At 44.9% G+C, this 16,856-nt stretch overlaps 1 protein-coding gene across 2 annotated transcripts in view; it reads left to right on the top strand.

Moving 5' to 3' along the window:
* Positions 1–16,856, top strand: part of LOC127001583 (uncharacterized) — a 99,885-nt gene that overhangs the window by 27,259 nt on the left and 55,770 nt on the right. For both annotated transcript variants that reach the window (XM_050866367.1, XM_050866368.1), the window contains exon 2: positions 5,930–6,002. The gene's annotated coding sequence lies outside the window, so the exon portion shown is untranslated. The remainder of the gene's footprint in view (positions 1–5,929; positions 6,003–16,856) is intronic.

Genomic DNA, 16,856 nt, shown 5'->3' on the forward strand with positions numbered 1-16,856 from the left:
CAGTGCCTTCACTCTTTCATTCCTTCAGCTAGCCCTTCGTCTACTGTACGTCGATATTTCTTTCTTTCTATCCTGTCCAACGTCTTAATGCAAAGTTAACCGGAATCATCAATCATCCATCCCTTCTTCTGGTGAATTCTGGAGCAGATTTATGTCTACTGTACCTCTTCTTTTCTTTCTCTCTGTCCTGTCCAACATCCTTCTGCAAAAGTAAGCCTGAATCTTCAATCCTGCATCCCTTCTACTTGTAAAATCTGGATCAGCCTTCCGTCTCCCTTTCTTTTTTATCCTGCCCAACTTCCCGTGGCAAATATAAACCAGTTCCTTCTCTCCTTTGTCCCTTCAACTGGTAAATTCTGGAGAAACCCTCGGTCTACTGAATTTCTTCCTTACTACGCCATACACTCGTTCAAATGGTGTGTATCGGAGCGCCTCTGGAACTCTCGTCATTCTTCTCTGTCAATAAGAAAAGCCCGTGGCGAGCATTGTTTTACTTTTTAATGCCTCATCTGTTTCCTTCACCCTAATAAATACAGATTGAGTACATGTAATTATGCAAACATAAGAATTGTCTGAAGAATATCCGACTACATTCTTCTGAAAATTCAAGGAACAGAAGGTGTTTGTGTGTGTCTGCGTGCCGCTTTGCATCAATGTGTCTGGACGTGTCTGGGGCTCGACAAAGGCTATAATAGAAAAAACGGGATTGGCATTCACACCTCAGGGTAATATTGATGCAACACAAATAGAGGCACATTGAATCTAAATCGCTTTCTTTCTGGAACGCTTTCACTTCCTGGATTTTTTTTTTAGCATTTTGTTGTTCTCGTTTTTTGGTTTGGGTCTCTCTCTCTCTCTCTCTCTCTCTCTCTCTCTCTCTCTCTCTCTCTCTCTCTCTCTCTCTCTCTCTCTCTCTCTCTCTCTCTCTCTCTCTCTCTCTCTCTCTCTCTCTCTCTCTCTCTCGTCTGCCTTTCCCTTGCTTTCATATTCAGGTTATGTGCACGGCATGACTCGGGCCAACATTATGGTGTATCGAAGAGGTATTGGAACCCACGACTCCGCGCCTGATTCATTTAGACTTTCTCGCCGTCCCCTCGCTGTGACACGTAAAGGATGTGTGTTTGTGTGGGTTTGGAGGTGTATGGAGCATAGGGAGATGGGGGTGGAGAATGGTTGGATGTTGTGTATTGAGTGTTTCTGTGTGTGTTTGTGGGGGGGGGGGGGTTATATGTGGGTGTGGGTGTTTTTTTCTCTCTCTCTCTCTCTCTCTCTCTCTCTCTCTCTCTCTCTCTCTCTCTCTCTCTCTCTCTCTCTCTCTCTCTCTCTCTCTCTCTCTCTCTCTCTCTCTCTCTCTCTCTCTCTCTCTCTCTCGTAATTAGTAGCCATTAATTTCTTTCGTTCTTTATGTGGCAAATCCCTCACTAATACCCACGACCGTTCACTCTCCATACAGACGTGCGGCACCACCATTCTCTACTCCTCTTCCTAAGCCTTTCTTTCCCCCCTCTAAACCCGGTCTTTCACCCTCACGCCGCGCTGGTACCAAAACGGGGAGTGGCAGCATCGGTGGGGGGCTGTGGGCGGAGGGCGGTATGGGAGTGAGGGAGTTAGGGAGGTATGGAGGTGACATTTATTCTAGAAGGGAAACCATTCGTCAAAAAGTCGCCCGATTAATGATGCCTCTTGGGCCGCCACTGAAGGTTGACGTGTCCATCCATATCTGTCCCGAGGCGGGTGATCAATGTAGGGAAGGGGGCGAGGTGCCGGCCCGTAGGGGATAATGGGGCGAGTCAAAGGCGCCCTGTTATTATGATCATTTACAGTGTTGGCTTAGCACCGGGGAAGGGTTTGACTTTGAGAGAGAGAGAGAGAGAGAGAGAGATCTGTAAGTCATTCTAATAATTAAAGTCTTAGGTTAGTACGAGCCACGTTTAACTTAGTGGAGGGAAAAGAGAGAGAGAGAGAGAGAGAGAGAGAGAGGCTGTCTATCATTCTAATCCATACCGAGTTAGTTGAATATCAGCTAGGTTTGACTTAGGGAGAAACAGACAGACACAGAAACAGACAGACAAAGACAAATAGACAGACACACTAACAGGTTTTTGGACTTAATTCTCGCGCAAAGGAAATGAGAGGCCGTGTCGACAACAATATGATTTACCCAAGTGGAAAACCGATACGGGAAATCCAGCACTACTCTAATAAAACAAAACTATACACGGAAGCGATGTAAGGGGCAATGTGGGCAGCTGGGTGTGGGTGTGTGTTCAGTATTGGGCGCGCGCTGAACTCCCATCGATTTTCGTTTTATTTATTTGACAACGGTGACAAAGGGATTCGTGTCGCCCAGCCGGTAATCTCGACACAGCGTGATGTCCTTTACCGTTTAGAGATTTCCATCGTTTTGGTATCACTGTGCTCTGGTAAACGGCTTCCGGGATAGCCTTTGCAACATCACCAGGGAAGAGAACAGAAGCACTAAGCACACTGTTCGTAGTCGTGTATAGTTTATCTCTCCAAGGATATTAAGAACACACACACACACACACACACACACACACACACACACACACACACACACACACATATATCGATTGCGACATTAGTTTAAGCCCCAGAAAAGCTGTACCCACGTAGAGATCGATCCCGCCGAGGCCACGATACGTTCGACCGACGTACGTATTTTACCCTTCGAAAAGCGTGTAATAGTTTTGTAGAAGCCGTAAAAGTCGACTCTGAAAGGTTCGATGGAAGAATAAATTTGGGCCATGAGAAGTACGTGGTGTTCATATGAATGTCTGTTTATGACCTTTATAAGAATCGGTCAGAAAAATCGTCTTTTATTCGATTAGACACAATAACATGTACAAATAGCCTCTGGAATACGCCCTTTGGAACTGAATGGGGAGAGTATACAAGCAATAGGAAAGGATGATCGGAGAGGCAACAAGGCCGGACAAAGAAGGGATAGGTAGCACCGTGTATAAGCTATAAGGACAATAGGTCGGAGTACACGTATAGAGGCAATAAATTTGAGATGACCAAATATAAGCTGTCACAGAGGCCTGACATTGATTTTAAGCCGCAAAATGAAGTGGTCAAGGTCGATCCCCCTTCCTCCTCCACCTCCACCTCCACCTCCACCTCCTCCTCCTCCTCCTCCGACTCCTCCTCCTCCTCCTCTTCCACCACCTCCGCTTCCTCTTTTTTCCTCCTTCTCCCCCTTCTGCTCCTTCTCCTCCTACTTCAGAAGCCCCCGTGTAAGGCCATACTGGAACTACTTCACCTTGTTAATGACTGCGTCCATTATAAAACTACTCATTGTTTGTAATAGTGCGACGCAGGTTTGCCAATAAAAAGAAATCGAAAGTGTAGTATTGGTAAATTAAACTAGTGATAAAAAAACAGGTTAGAAGCTGCAGTTAGATTTTATTGCATTGTTTGGTAATAACTGACATCTCTTCGGAAGCGAGAGCTGGGAACACTTGGTTAATAAACGTGTTCGTCCATATCCAATAACAACACCCTTACCAACTCCCCCTCCACTCCCCGCACCAGCACTAGAGACCATCCTCGCCAGTGGATGAAATGACGTCCGTGTGTGAAGCGAGCGGGGTGGCGTTACACAAGCTGCTGCCACTCGAGCGCCTCGTCAATCCTCCGCCTGACGAATTTAAAGCTGAGTCGGGGGAGAAAACCCGCTAACCCGGCTGCTTGATTACACTTCCACCTGCTCAGGTACCGGAACCATCCATTATACTGCCTGATTTACGTCGAGTCAGAAGTAAACATTCAATAACACGCCAGCAGTGTCACTTCGTCTTCTGCAATAACACGCCAGCAATGTCACTTCGTCTTCTGCAATAATACGCCAGCAATGTCACTCCGTCTTCTGCCTGATTTAATTCTTCAGAGGTAAACACAACGTCTCCTACAGTACACAAAATACCAGTCACACATTTGTTTACCTGTCCAACCCATCCAGAGAATGATCAAAGCAGCGAGAGAGATAAAAATGTACTAACGCGTATGCTTGATTACATTCCCGTCTTCGTTTCCCCAAGTACGCACACCATCAGCCACACATTAGCATACCTTGGTGCCGAAGAGTCCCTCCACCGCCTGATCAAAGCACAGACAGAGGTAAAAATCTCCTAACGCGACTACTTGATCCCTGTTCTCTTTCCATCACATCCCTAAACCATCTCCCACAAATTTGCGTCCTGAGGTGACAGAGTCCATCGGAGGAGCATCACTTTCCTGGTACTACATATCTCTCCCGGAGGAGGCGTTGTGTAAGGCCTCGTACCTCCGTCTTGCTCTGCGTCGTAGGCCATTCGAGATATTTTTATGGCAGGACGGGACGCACTGGCGGGCTGTTTCTCACGGCATCGATCCCGGAACTTGTCCCCAAGCTATTCTTCAGGTGGGAATGAAGTGCCTCTCGCCCCTGCCTCCCTGTCACCTCCCTCTCTGCTTCCTGCCGCCTCCCTGCCTCGGCGCCGCGGCAAACACGTAAGCGATAGCCAAGCGTCGCGTGATGAAGGCGCGGCGCAACGGTGAGTTCGATGTTGGTGGCCGCCTGTTGCCTCTCGTTCTTGTATGAATTTATCTGTTTATTTTCGACATTCCAGGATACCGCAAATACTTGGGCCATGGATCGCTTCCTGTGTACGTGCGGTGGAGGTGGGCGTGGGAGGCTAGGGGCGTGGGTGGGTGCGGGTGTGAGAGAGAGCAATATCTAGCATTTTTCAAGGTCTCGCCAATGCCATTTCCAGCAGTGCTTCACAACATAATATCCTGCCGTGTAGCAAACCGATAACGCAAACACACACACACACACACACACACACACACACACACACACACACACACACACACACACACACACACACACACACACAACATACAACCAGGAAACGATAATAATAACCTAATTCCGTCTCTCTCTCTCTCTCTCTCTCTCTCTCTCTCTCTCTCTCTCTCTCTCTCTCTCTCTCTCTCTCTCTCTCTCTCTCTCTCTCTCTCTCTCTCTCTCTCTCTCTCTCTCTCTCTCTCTCTGTTTCTGTCTATCTATCTATCTATCGCTCTCCCTCCCTCCCTCTCCCACACACACCGCCGTAAGCACCGTCAAACATGGAGCAAAAGAAGCAAAAAAAGGAAGAAAAAGCTGAGTAACACGCCTCTAGCTATTAACCACGTACTGCCTCCTGACACGCTAGGCACGAATAACACCTCCTTGCTCCCCTTCCCGTCACCTGCGACAACCGTAACCACAACACAGGCTAACAAGGGCACAGACCAAACCGTAATCGACAGACACCCTACTAAACCAGACTTAATCAACACCAGCCTAACCAACGCCCCCCTAATTGCAATGGAGCAGGGGGAGGGGGAGGAGGAGGAGGAGGGAGAGATTAACGGGTGGTAAGTGGTGGTGGGGGTGATGGAGGAGGAGAATGAACAGGAAGAGGAGGAGGACGAACAAGACATAGAGCAAAGGTGGACGAGTAGGAAAAGGAAGAGGAAGAGGAGGAGAATAAGGGAAGAAAAATGAAGAAATAGAAGTAGAAGAAAAAAATGAGGAAAAGAAAAAGAAGAGGAAGAGGAGGAATAAAAAGAAAAATAAGTAGAAGAAAAAAGTAGAAGAAGAAGAAGAAGAGGAAGAGGAAGAAGAAGGAGATATTTTCGCTCTCCATTTGTGTTTATTATTTAGTTTATGGCTTTCCTTTGGGCTTTCTTGTCCTGTCCACTTACAATAATATCGTCATTCTCTCTCTCTCTCTCTCTCTCTCTCTCTCTCTCTCTCTCTCTCTCTCTCTCTCTCTCTCTCTCTCTCTCTCTCTCTCTCTCTCTCTCTCTCTCTCTCTCTCTCTCTCTCTCCCCTCGCTAATTAGATTACATATAATTTATTTTATTCTCCTTCCAGAACTGTTTAATGCTTGCTCCTGTCTGCGTTGGCCCCATCACGACCCGCCTTCACGTTCACTAAGATGAGACGGGTGAGTGTTAATAGTCGTAGTACCACCAGCAATAGTAGTAGCAGCAGTAGTAGTAGTAGTAGTAGTAGTAGTGTTGGGCTGAGGGGCGAGCAATTTCTCCACGTCGATTTTCTGCCTTCTAGTCTGAGCACTTTTTCTGAGCTTCCGGAACTTAGTATAGTAATATTTCTCCCTTGTATTACGCCTATAAATATTACTCCTTGTTAATAGCACGGCCGTAACAATAAAGAGGAAAGAGAAAAAACAAAAAACGTCATTAAAAACTAACAGCGGATTTATTGCCACCGCACAAACGAACACACACACTGACATTTATATTACTATTGCCATCAGTCCCTACACCACCACCACCACCACCACCCTCACATTTGAACGTATTAAAAAGAACGTTAAAAGCAGCAATAGTTCCATGACCACCACTCGAACACATACACATTAAAATCACTTCCACCACCACCACCACCACCATTACCAACGTCACCCTCCCCCACCACCTCCGCCACCACCACCATCACCACCGCCGTAATAAAAAAAAAAAAAAGAATAGAATAAACAGCGCCAATCATCACACAAACTAACGTATAGCGACATGAGCGTCATTATCGTTTCCACCACCACCACCACCATTCCATCCACCACCATCATCATCACCACCACCACAAGGAAATAAAAAAATTTAAAAAAACATTGAAAACACCAATAGATTCATCACCGTCAACATGAGCACACACAAACATCATCACCATTATCATTACCAGCACCACCGCCACCACCACCCCATCCATCACCATCACCACCACCACCGCCGCCGCCGCCACAACACCGGGCAGGCACCATCTATTCGCTTAAGGGTAACGGCTCGCAGATATTCCATTGCAGGAGCGAAATCTTGTTAGGACGTGGAGTGCCTTTGCCTCTAACTCGATAAAGGATGTTCGCTTCAGCTGTTATGCTCAGAAAGACTTTTAATAGATATATATTTTTTGTCTTTTTTTTTTATTACTCTTTCTTTCTGAGTTGGAAAAGGAAAAAAGCACACTTGTTGAATATCCCTTCGTGAGAGTAATTGGGTTTTTTTTATATATTCTTGTGTGTGTGTGTGTGTGTGTGTGTGTGTGTGTGTGTGTGTGTTGGAGAGAGAGAGAGAGACAGACAGACAGACAGACACTGTTTTCCCATTACGCAAGGATGAATTTTGTCAAAGGAAAACTACGAGGAGAGAAAAAGTCTTGTTAATCGCACATCAGACGGCATTTTTTATCTTCCTTCAATGTATAATGCTCTTCTCTTATTTTGTGGGGTGATCTGCGAGCACGGAAGAAAAATGTAATCGTAAAACCTAATTATAAAATCTTGCGGTAACGACTAATTCCCGGCGAGTTTCATGCCGGATGTAAATTTGACCTGGATTTCTTACCTGATATGTTTCTTTTTTGCTGTTGTTGTTGTTCCTCGTCTGTGAATTATTTATTGGTCTTCGTTGTTCCATCGGTTTTAAGCAATAAGCGGATTGTCTCTGCTGTACCGTCATCCGTAGGCACCGCTCGGACCACCACCAGTACCTCTGCCATCATCATCACCACCACCACCATCACTATACCACCAGTAGCTCTGCCATCATCATCACCACCACCACCATCACTATACCACCAGTAGCTCTGCCATCATCATCACCACCACCACCATCACTATATCACCAGTAGCTCTGCCATCATCACCATTGTTGTTACTTACTTTATCATCACCACCACCACCACCGCCACTATATCACCAGTAGCTCTGCCATCATCATCACCACTGTTGTTCCTTTATCATCACCACCTCCACCACCATCACTATACCACCAGTAGCTCTGCCATCATCATCACCACTGTTGTTCCTTTATCATCACCACCACCACCACCATCACTATACCACCAGTAGCTCTGCCATCATCATCACCACTGTTGTTAGTTACTCTATCATCACCACCACCACCACCACCACCATTACCAACATCACCACTACACCCATCTCATACACTGTCTCCTCAACCACTAACACGACCACCTCTACCCCTTCATACACTTCCACTATGCACCCACCAATATCCCTACCATCACCAACACCACCACCAGCATCACCAGCACCAATCTCCCTTAGCCTCACAAGATAGCAAAGGGAAGAAGATGCAGGGAGACCAGGAGCATATACGTCAGGTTGTTATGATGATGTAGAAGGTATACAGAAAGGGAGAGAGTACAGGATTAGGGAGGAAGGAAGATGAAGGGGGTCGGAGTGTTTATGGAAAGGGAGTGAGGATTCGATAGGAAGGAAGAGAAGGTGAAGGGGGGAGGAGTGTTTGTGAATGGGTGTTGTGGCTGTTGGTTGGGAGGGGCGTGGTGGAGGATCAAGTGGACAGGTAAATATGCTTAGGCGCCTTGGCTTCGCTGTGGCGGGGTGTGGATACCTGAGCCTCCTATTGTTCCTCTCCTTAGTACTCTGTTTCCTACTACTAAGATGACGACGAAAAGCTGGATAAGTAAATAAGAAATGCAAAGAGCTGAGGAAAGAGAGTAAAGTCCTGCCTACGACTTAAACAATTTCAAGAGGAGAGTATCAAGACACCTCTCCTACGAAACTGACCTCTCTTCTGGCTTCCCACTCTCCTCTCTCTAGTTGGAGCAGCGTTTAGTTTTCTTTTTGTTCCTTGATTTTGTTTTTTGCCCATGAGCTGCCTCCCGTGCTGTTAAAAAAATGAGTGTAAGTATCTTTGTTGCTCTATAACGGAAGCATTGTTATCAGAGCCCACTATACTATTGCTTCTCCCTTTAGTACTTTTTTTGTTTTGTTTTACGGTGAGAAAAGAAAGTAAAGCAGATTATAAGTTTAAGAAATTCCCCACTCACATTTTCCTGCTCGTGATCTAACCCCCTCTCCTTTTTCTCCTTCTCCTTCACTCTTTTTATACTCTTTGTCCTTCTTATCCTCATCCTCCTCCTCCTCCTCCTCCTCCTCCTCCTCCTCTTCCTCCTCTTCATCCACCACCACCTCCTCCACTCGCTTCTCTCCCAACACTCATCTCTCTCCTCCATCTCTTCTGTCTCCTCCTACTCCTCTTTTTCGTCTTTCTCTCTCACTTCTTGTTCTTCCTCCTCACTTCTTCACCACCTCTGCTTCTTCCTCCTCCTCCTCCTCTGCTTTGAGTGGCAGCCGATGACTTTCTCCTCCCAGCGGCCTCCTCTTTGTCCTCCATTGCCGGTTTTACGTCCATTGTGAATACGTCTATGCCTTCACAAGTCACGCGGAGGAGGAGAAGGAGGAGGAGGAGGAGGTGGTGGTGGTGGTGGTGGTGGTGAGAAAAGGATAAAGAAAAAGATTAAGAAGAAGAAAAAGAAGAAATAAGAGTGAAAAATAAGGAGGAGGAGGAGGAGTAAGAGGAGAGAAAAGGAAGAGGAAGAAGAAGCAGAAGAAGAAAAAGAAGAAGAAAAATAAAACGAAGAAGAAGAAAAATTAAACAAGGAAGAAGGGGAAGAAGACAAGAAGATAAGAATAAATAAAAGTAAAAAATAAAGAGAAGAAATAAAAAAGAAAGTCGAAATAAAAGAAGAGACGAGAAGAAAAAGGAAATCAAGGAGAAAAATAAGGCGAAGAAATATTAAAAAGAGAAAAAGAAGAAACAAAAAGAAAAATACAAAGAAGAATTAAAAAGACGAAGAAGAAGAAAAAAAGATAAAATGGAAAAAAAACGCCCCATCAATCACACAACCACAAAATAAATAAAAAAAAGAAACTCACCTTGTCTTCAATTTATGGGTGTAACCTTCCCTTTGATTTATTTACCATCCTTTTTATCACACGTTTCCCCATCCGCCTCTGATTCACTCAAGTAACGTTATGACTTCTATATGTTAAAACGAGACATTTATTTCCTGCCCTCGTCTCGGTGTGGGCTCCTTTCCTTTCACTCCTGCCTTACCTTTTTCTTCTTATCTTCTAATTGTCACGTCTCTTCTTTCTTGGTTGGTTGCTTTTCAGGTCGCCTCCACCTTACCTGTGTGGAGAAGGTGGGACGTCCTTGACCTAGCGTGTTTGGGGAATAAGGGAGTGAGCGTGTGATGGGGGTGGAGAGGGTGTGTGGGTGTGGGTGTGGGTGTGTGTGTGTGGGTGTGGGTGGGTGTGTGTGTGTGTGTGTGTGTGTGTGTGTGTGTGTGTGTGTGTGTGTGTGTGTGTGTGTTATCCGGAGTAATATGAAGTGTCTCCCATATGCCGCCTCTCCCCTCGTTTCCCTTCCTTTCTTCCCTCCCTCTCCCCTCCCCTCCCCTTCACCCTCTTCCTTCCCTCTCTTCCTCACAAGCAAAATCCTTCCCTTGCAATCTGCGTTTCCTTTTTCATTCTTTTTGGTATACTTTTTTTTCTCATTTGTTTATATACTTTTCCTATCAAGCCAGCCAGCCTCTTCTCCCAAAGGCGTCAAATCTGTAACCTTTTGAGTGTTCGTTGATGAAGTTTTTGCGTTTTGAATCAGCGGCCGCGACTCAGCTTATTGTTTTTCTTCTTGGCCTCTTTGACGGTTTTGTGAGTGACGACTTTCTGACTTCGCCGGTTTTCCGAAGTTCGACGGTTTTCTGATTGAGCTCGACGGTTTTCTGAGTTTAGTTCGACAGTTTTCTGAGCGAGGCCAACTTTTTTTCTTCGTGAGTTCGGCGACACAGAATTCAAGCGACGCGCGCGGTGGATGAAATGAGAGAGAGAGAGAGAGAGAGAGAGACATTTTAACCACTGGGGAAATTTGACCCTCTACGTTGACTTCTCTCTCACGTCCCGGCAACAAAATAGCGTCTCAGGCCTCACCGTCCTTCTCTTTTGTCTCGCTTTTCTTTACTCCGTTCAGATTCTCCCTCTGATCTGTGCCTCTCTCTCTCTCTCTCTCTCTCTCTCTCTCTCTCTCTCTCTCTCTTTTTCTCTCTTTATTCTTAGCTTTTCCTCTCCTTCACGTTTTTCTCTCTCTCTCTCTCTCTCTCTCTCTCTCTCTCTCTCTCTCTCTCTCTCTCTCCTCTCTCTCTCTCTCGCTCTCTCTCTCTCTCTCTCTCTCTCTCTCTCTCTCTCCTCTCGTTTCCCTTCCTTTCTTCCCTCCCTCCCTTTCCTCTCCCCTTCCCTTCACCCTCTTCCTTCCCTCCCTTCCTCAGGCAAAATCCTTCCCTTGCATTCTGCGTTTCCTTTTTCATTCTTTTTTGGTATATTTTTATTTTATTTGTATATTTAACTTTCCTATCAAGGGCAGTTTGCTTTAGTCACGTTCAGGACTATATATGGGTCTTGACATATGAAAATTATCTCTTTTTGTGAGTGTGTGTGTGTGTGTGTGTGTGTGTGCCTCATGTTCAAGCGGTTCGGTGTTGAATTACAATTGATGGGTTTGCATGCTCGTATTTACAGTATACTGGACGGCGGCTTGTGTAGCGCCACCACCAGCATCCCCAACACCATCACCATCACCACCATCACCATCACCACCGCGAGCTCCACCACCACTACGAATACCATTACCATCAGTCCCGACCCGGCCGTTGCTCCAACACTAATAACGAACAGGATGGTAACACAACACCAAAACAACACACACACCGATACTGCCACCACGGACGCCATCACCACCACCACCACCACCACCACTTCTACAACAACAACAGCAACAGGGCATTCATCAACAATATATCTTTATATTACAACACTGCTATAACATCAACAACAATAAGAAAAATATATATAGTAACAATGCATTCATTACCAACCCCACTATAACCATTACAACCACCACCACCACCACCAGAACAACAACAACAAAATCAAAAACAAAAACATCATCATCATCATCATCAATAACAACAGCAACAACGCCAAACAAATAACACTTCCGCCGAAAAAAATGTTCCGTGCTGGCCGCGAGTACACACCAGCGCCACAAGCATCAATCAGGGCCAGCGGTAAATAATGGAGCAAATAAATACGTTAAAAGAAAGACCAAACTTGCCGTAACTATAAGACGATAAAAACAAAGCCGATAAAAAGCTGAAAAAAAATAAAATCATTCCCCCACAAAAAAGTAAAATCATAATGTAGTAAAGTGAAAAAAATGGAATATACAAAATAAAAACGAAGCATTACTTAACTAAATACCACAAAATGTTTAAATATAAAAACAAAACAAAATATGTAAAGTAAGAATTAATTAGTCTTTCTCCCAAGCCAAAAAAAGGAAATGTCGTGAAATAAAACAATAGCAAACACACACACACAAAAAAAGTAATCCGTTCCATAAAAAGAACATATTACATGCAAATACTAAAAGGCAGATAGATAAATTTGTCTGTCAGAAAAAAGATAAACAATATACCAGATTACATTGTTTGCTCGGTCTTATCATTAATCTCGTGTGTGTGTGTGTGTGTGTGTGTGTGTGTGTGTGTGTGTGTGTGTGTGTGTGTGTGTGTTTCTACCTTTGTTCATCCTAAGGTATTGGTGTTTTTTATGTTTTTTTGTGTAACTGTCTGCTTGTCTGTACTTTATTATGTGTTATGTTTGGGTATGCGTGTTTGTCTAATTAGGTTCGTCTTTCTGTCTGTCTCTCTACACATCCGTCTGCCAATCTGTCAGTCTCTATTGATGTGGTGACGGGCTGAATGGCGGCGTTGAAATAGCTACACTCACACCAACCCTCGATCCAATGTGCAGTCAGTCGCGTCTGTTATTACACAACCAGGCATAGACGTGAGAGGGGAGGGGAGAGAGGCTGAGCTGAGAGGCTGTGGCGTTCTCGGGGATTGGCTAATAACCTGAGCCATTCACCGTTGAAGGATTATACCGGGCCCGAGCCGCACGGGAGCTTTGATTGGTGGACTCCCGACGCCTCCTTCCCCAATCCCTGACGAGCGTGATTGGAGGCCCGTGAACTGCTGGAGTGGAGGTTAGGTTAGGTTATGGGTGCGTGAGTGTGTGCTGTGCTGTGTTTGTGTGCGTGTGTGTGTGTGTGTGTGTGTGTGTGTGTGTGTGTGTGTAAGAGAGACAAACAGATATGGACACATTCAATCACTTAAATACGTAGGGCTGTTTAAATTTGTTATTGTTTTTGTTTTATCAATAATTTTAGTTTCTTCCCTCACCGTGATTTTCGTTTGGAACTCCAGTCATCATTTACTGCCATCCTGGTATGCCTATATGTTTATAAATATTTTAAACCATGGCTGCAAACTCGATAAATCATCAATTGTTATTAATTATTATTTATTACACACACACACACACACACACACACACACACACACACACACACACACACACACACACACACACACACACACACACACACACACACACACACACACACACACACACACACACACAGAGTGAGAGAGAGAGAGGAAGGCAAGCAAGCAAACTGACCTGATTGACTGACTGACTGACAAACGGACAGATATAGACTGAAGTTGACAAAGACAGGGTGACTAACAATTATAGGCAGACAGAAAGACAGTCTGAGTGAGTGACTGCCTTACGTACTTAATGACAAACAGACATAGGCGCAGACAGAAGACTGGCGCAGACCGTCCGACATATTGGCAAACAAACAGACACCCAGTCGCAGACGAGCAAAGAAATCGAGGAAAGGATACACGAGAAGACACAAAGAAAGATAAATATTGAAGTCTGGGAGCGACACGACGAAGGAGATAAGACAGTGGAGGAACAACAAAGCCCAGAAAAGGTAAACAGGAGGGAGAGAACGATGACAGAGAGGAGGTAGAAGATAATATGAAGAAAAAGAAGAACAAAAACAAGAAGAAAAAAGAAAAAAGAGAAAAAAGAAGAAAAATATGAAAAGAGAAGAAGAAATAAAGAAGTAGAAAAAAAGAAGTAGAAGAAGTTGAAGAAGCAGATGCAGAAGAAGAAAAAGACTGAAGAAAAAGAAGAAGAAAAAGAAGAAGAAGAAGAAGAAGAAGAAGAAAGAAGAAGAAATGATAATAATACAAAACGAAAGAAAATAAAAGAAACGAAGACTTGCTGAAAAAGAAAAAGAAAAAGGAAAAAAAGGAAAATGTGGATACAAGAAAAGAAAAAAAAATACCCAAACAAAAATATTCAAAGGAGACTGAAGATTAAAAGACAATAAGGAAGAGAGGAGGAGAAACAAGAGGAAAAAGAAAAAATGAATGACGAAAAAAAATAAAAGACCAAACAGAAGCCAGACGAAGGACGGAGGATGGAAGGAGAAACGAAAGAAAGATTAAGAGTGAGACGAAGGTGAAGACGAAGAGGGAAACTGCGGGCGAGGATCTACACTGAGGAGGCGCCGGCGTCCACTGCAAGGCCTTCAGGAGTGGCGAGGAAAATGAACTTGATCACTGGAACGACGAAAGAAGAAAAAAGACCATTGGGTGTGAGAGGAAAGGGAGAGGCTGCTAGTAGGCTATATTTCCTCTCTTCTCTCCTCTCCTACTCTTTTCTTCTTTTTTTCTTTTCTTTTCTTTTCTTTTGTACTCTTCTCTCCTCTCTCTCTCTCTCTCTCTCTCTCTCTCTCTCTCTCTCTCTCTCTCTCTCTCTCTCTCTCTCTCTCTCTCTCTCTCTCTCTCTCTCTCTCTCTCTCTCTCTCTCTCTCTCTCTCTCTCTCTCTCTCTCTCTCTCTCTCTCTCTCTCTCTCTCTCTCTCTCTCTCATGTTATTTTGAGACCTTAAAGCCTAAAATGATTAATTATTTCCGTCTTTCCCTAATAGCTGTCACGCGCACAGAATCAAATGAATTGTTGATGTGTGTGTGTGTGTGTGTGTGTGTGTGTGTGTGTGTGAGAGAGAGAGATTTACATAGATTTACGAGAGAGAGAGAGAGAGAGAGAGAGAGAGAGAGAGAGACGCATCGAAGTTCTCGTTAATGAGTGGGCGAGAGAATCTTGTTGCGTGCAGCGCAGCGTCCGTCGCCCTGAGCCTCAGTCACTCCCTCGAGCAATGGACTTTCACTCACACTTATTGACATTAGCGTCGCCCACGTCTATGCGCTAGGAACAGATCGCTGAGGGTAACTGAGGAACTCCGTGAAGTACATAATCGGCTCCGAGGTGGACTGTAATGATTGATACTGACTTTCACTTGATTGGCATTTAATAATGTATATTGATTAATGAATAGAGATAGATTGATAGATAGCGATGCTACATTAGGATAGACTTTTTTTTTAGACAATAAAATTGCCGCCCTCCTCTCCTCTTCCTTCCGCTCTCCATTCTTCCCTATTCTTCTTCCTTTTCCTTCTCCTCGTCCTTATCCTCCTCCTCCTGCCGCCTTTTCATTTTCAGCCCTTTCTTTTTGCTGCAACATCCTCCTTTCCTCCTCTTCCTTCTTCCTCTTCCTTCCGCTCTCCATTCTTCCCTATTCTTCTTCCTTTTCCTTCTTCTCCTTGTCCTCCTCCTCCTCCTCCTCCTCCTCCTCCTCCTCCTCCTCCTCCTGCCGCCTTTTCATTTTCAGACCCTTCTTCTTGCCGCACCATCCTCCTCCTCCTCTTCCTCGATCAATGAAGTTATTTGAATTTTCTTACCTTGATGCTTAAATCGAAAACTATTCTCTAAATATTGCCTATACTGCTTTATCATTGGGACAAAAGGGAACTGAATGATCCGCTTACGTACATCGAGTGCCTTAGCTTTTCCTGGGATCCTGCAATGCCAGAAGCGAAACAGATCCCCACGCCATAAGCAAGCAGGCTCTCTGGTGACTGCTCTTTCCTCTTTCGTGCCTCCATGTTTCCTGTCCGTGTCAACTTGTGGCCGTGATGAGTTATATCGATCAGGCGGCTGCCCTCCACCACCACCACCACCACCAACTCCAACTCCAATTCCACCTCCAACTCCAACAACAACAACAACAACAACAACAACAACACTACCACAACCACCACCACTCACACCTTTACCAACACTACTATTGCCGCCGCCGCCACCACCACCACTCACCACCTCCACCACCTCCACCACCACCACTATCACCACTACCACTCTTCTCTCCATCATCACAACCACCACCACCACCTTTTGCGTCACGTGATGGGGCCGGGATAACATTTTCATCTCGTTGTTGTGAGGATAATGTTTTGTGAACCGATAAATTGTTTCAGAGTTAGTTAGATTCATTGGCACTAGCGGTAATAGTAATAGCAATAATAATAATTATTATTGTTCTGACCACGAATAATATAAAAAAAACAGCCAATACTACAACAAATAATGGTAATAGTAGTAGTAATAATAATAATAATAATAATAATAATAATAATAATAATAATAGTAATCAGTGATAATAACAACTGTAATAACGAGGGGGCTTTTATCACCAGTTTCGTTTTTCACGTAATGACAGTAATTACCATATATATTAGTGTCAACCATGGCCGCCGCAGGGGCGTTATAGCAGCCAGCCAGTCAGCCAGTCCGCCCGTTACCCACTAAGCCAGGTAGCCACTCACCTCACCATTTAACCAGTCGGCCTGGCGATCAACCCGTCAGGTAACCAGTCAGTTATCCAGTCAACATCTCAGGTAGACGGGTAGCCAGTCAGTCAGCCGACCAGCCAGTCAGCCCAACTGTAAGTTAACCATTCACCAAGCTACTCATAAATCAGCCCGCCAGCCAGTATGTCTGACTCATACTGTCCGTCAACCAGTCAGCCAGTCACCCACCAGTTAGCCCGTAAGCCAGCCAGCAAGTCAGCCTGCCAGTTAGCCAGTCAATCAGTCATCACGTCAACCAACCAGTTAGTCAGTTAGACGGCCAATTTATCCGCCAGCAAGCCAAGTCGCTAGTCAGTCAGCCCACCAGCTAGCCCACCAGCC

The sequence above is a fragment of the Eriocheir sinensis genome, chromosome 21, assembly GCF_024679095.1.
Source record: "Eriocheir sinensis breed Jianghai 21 chromosome 21, ASM2467909v1, whole genome shotgun sequence".
Taxonomy (NCBI): Eukaryota; Metazoa; Arthropoda; class Malacostraca; order Decapoda; family Varunidae; genus Eriocheir; species Eriocheir sinensis.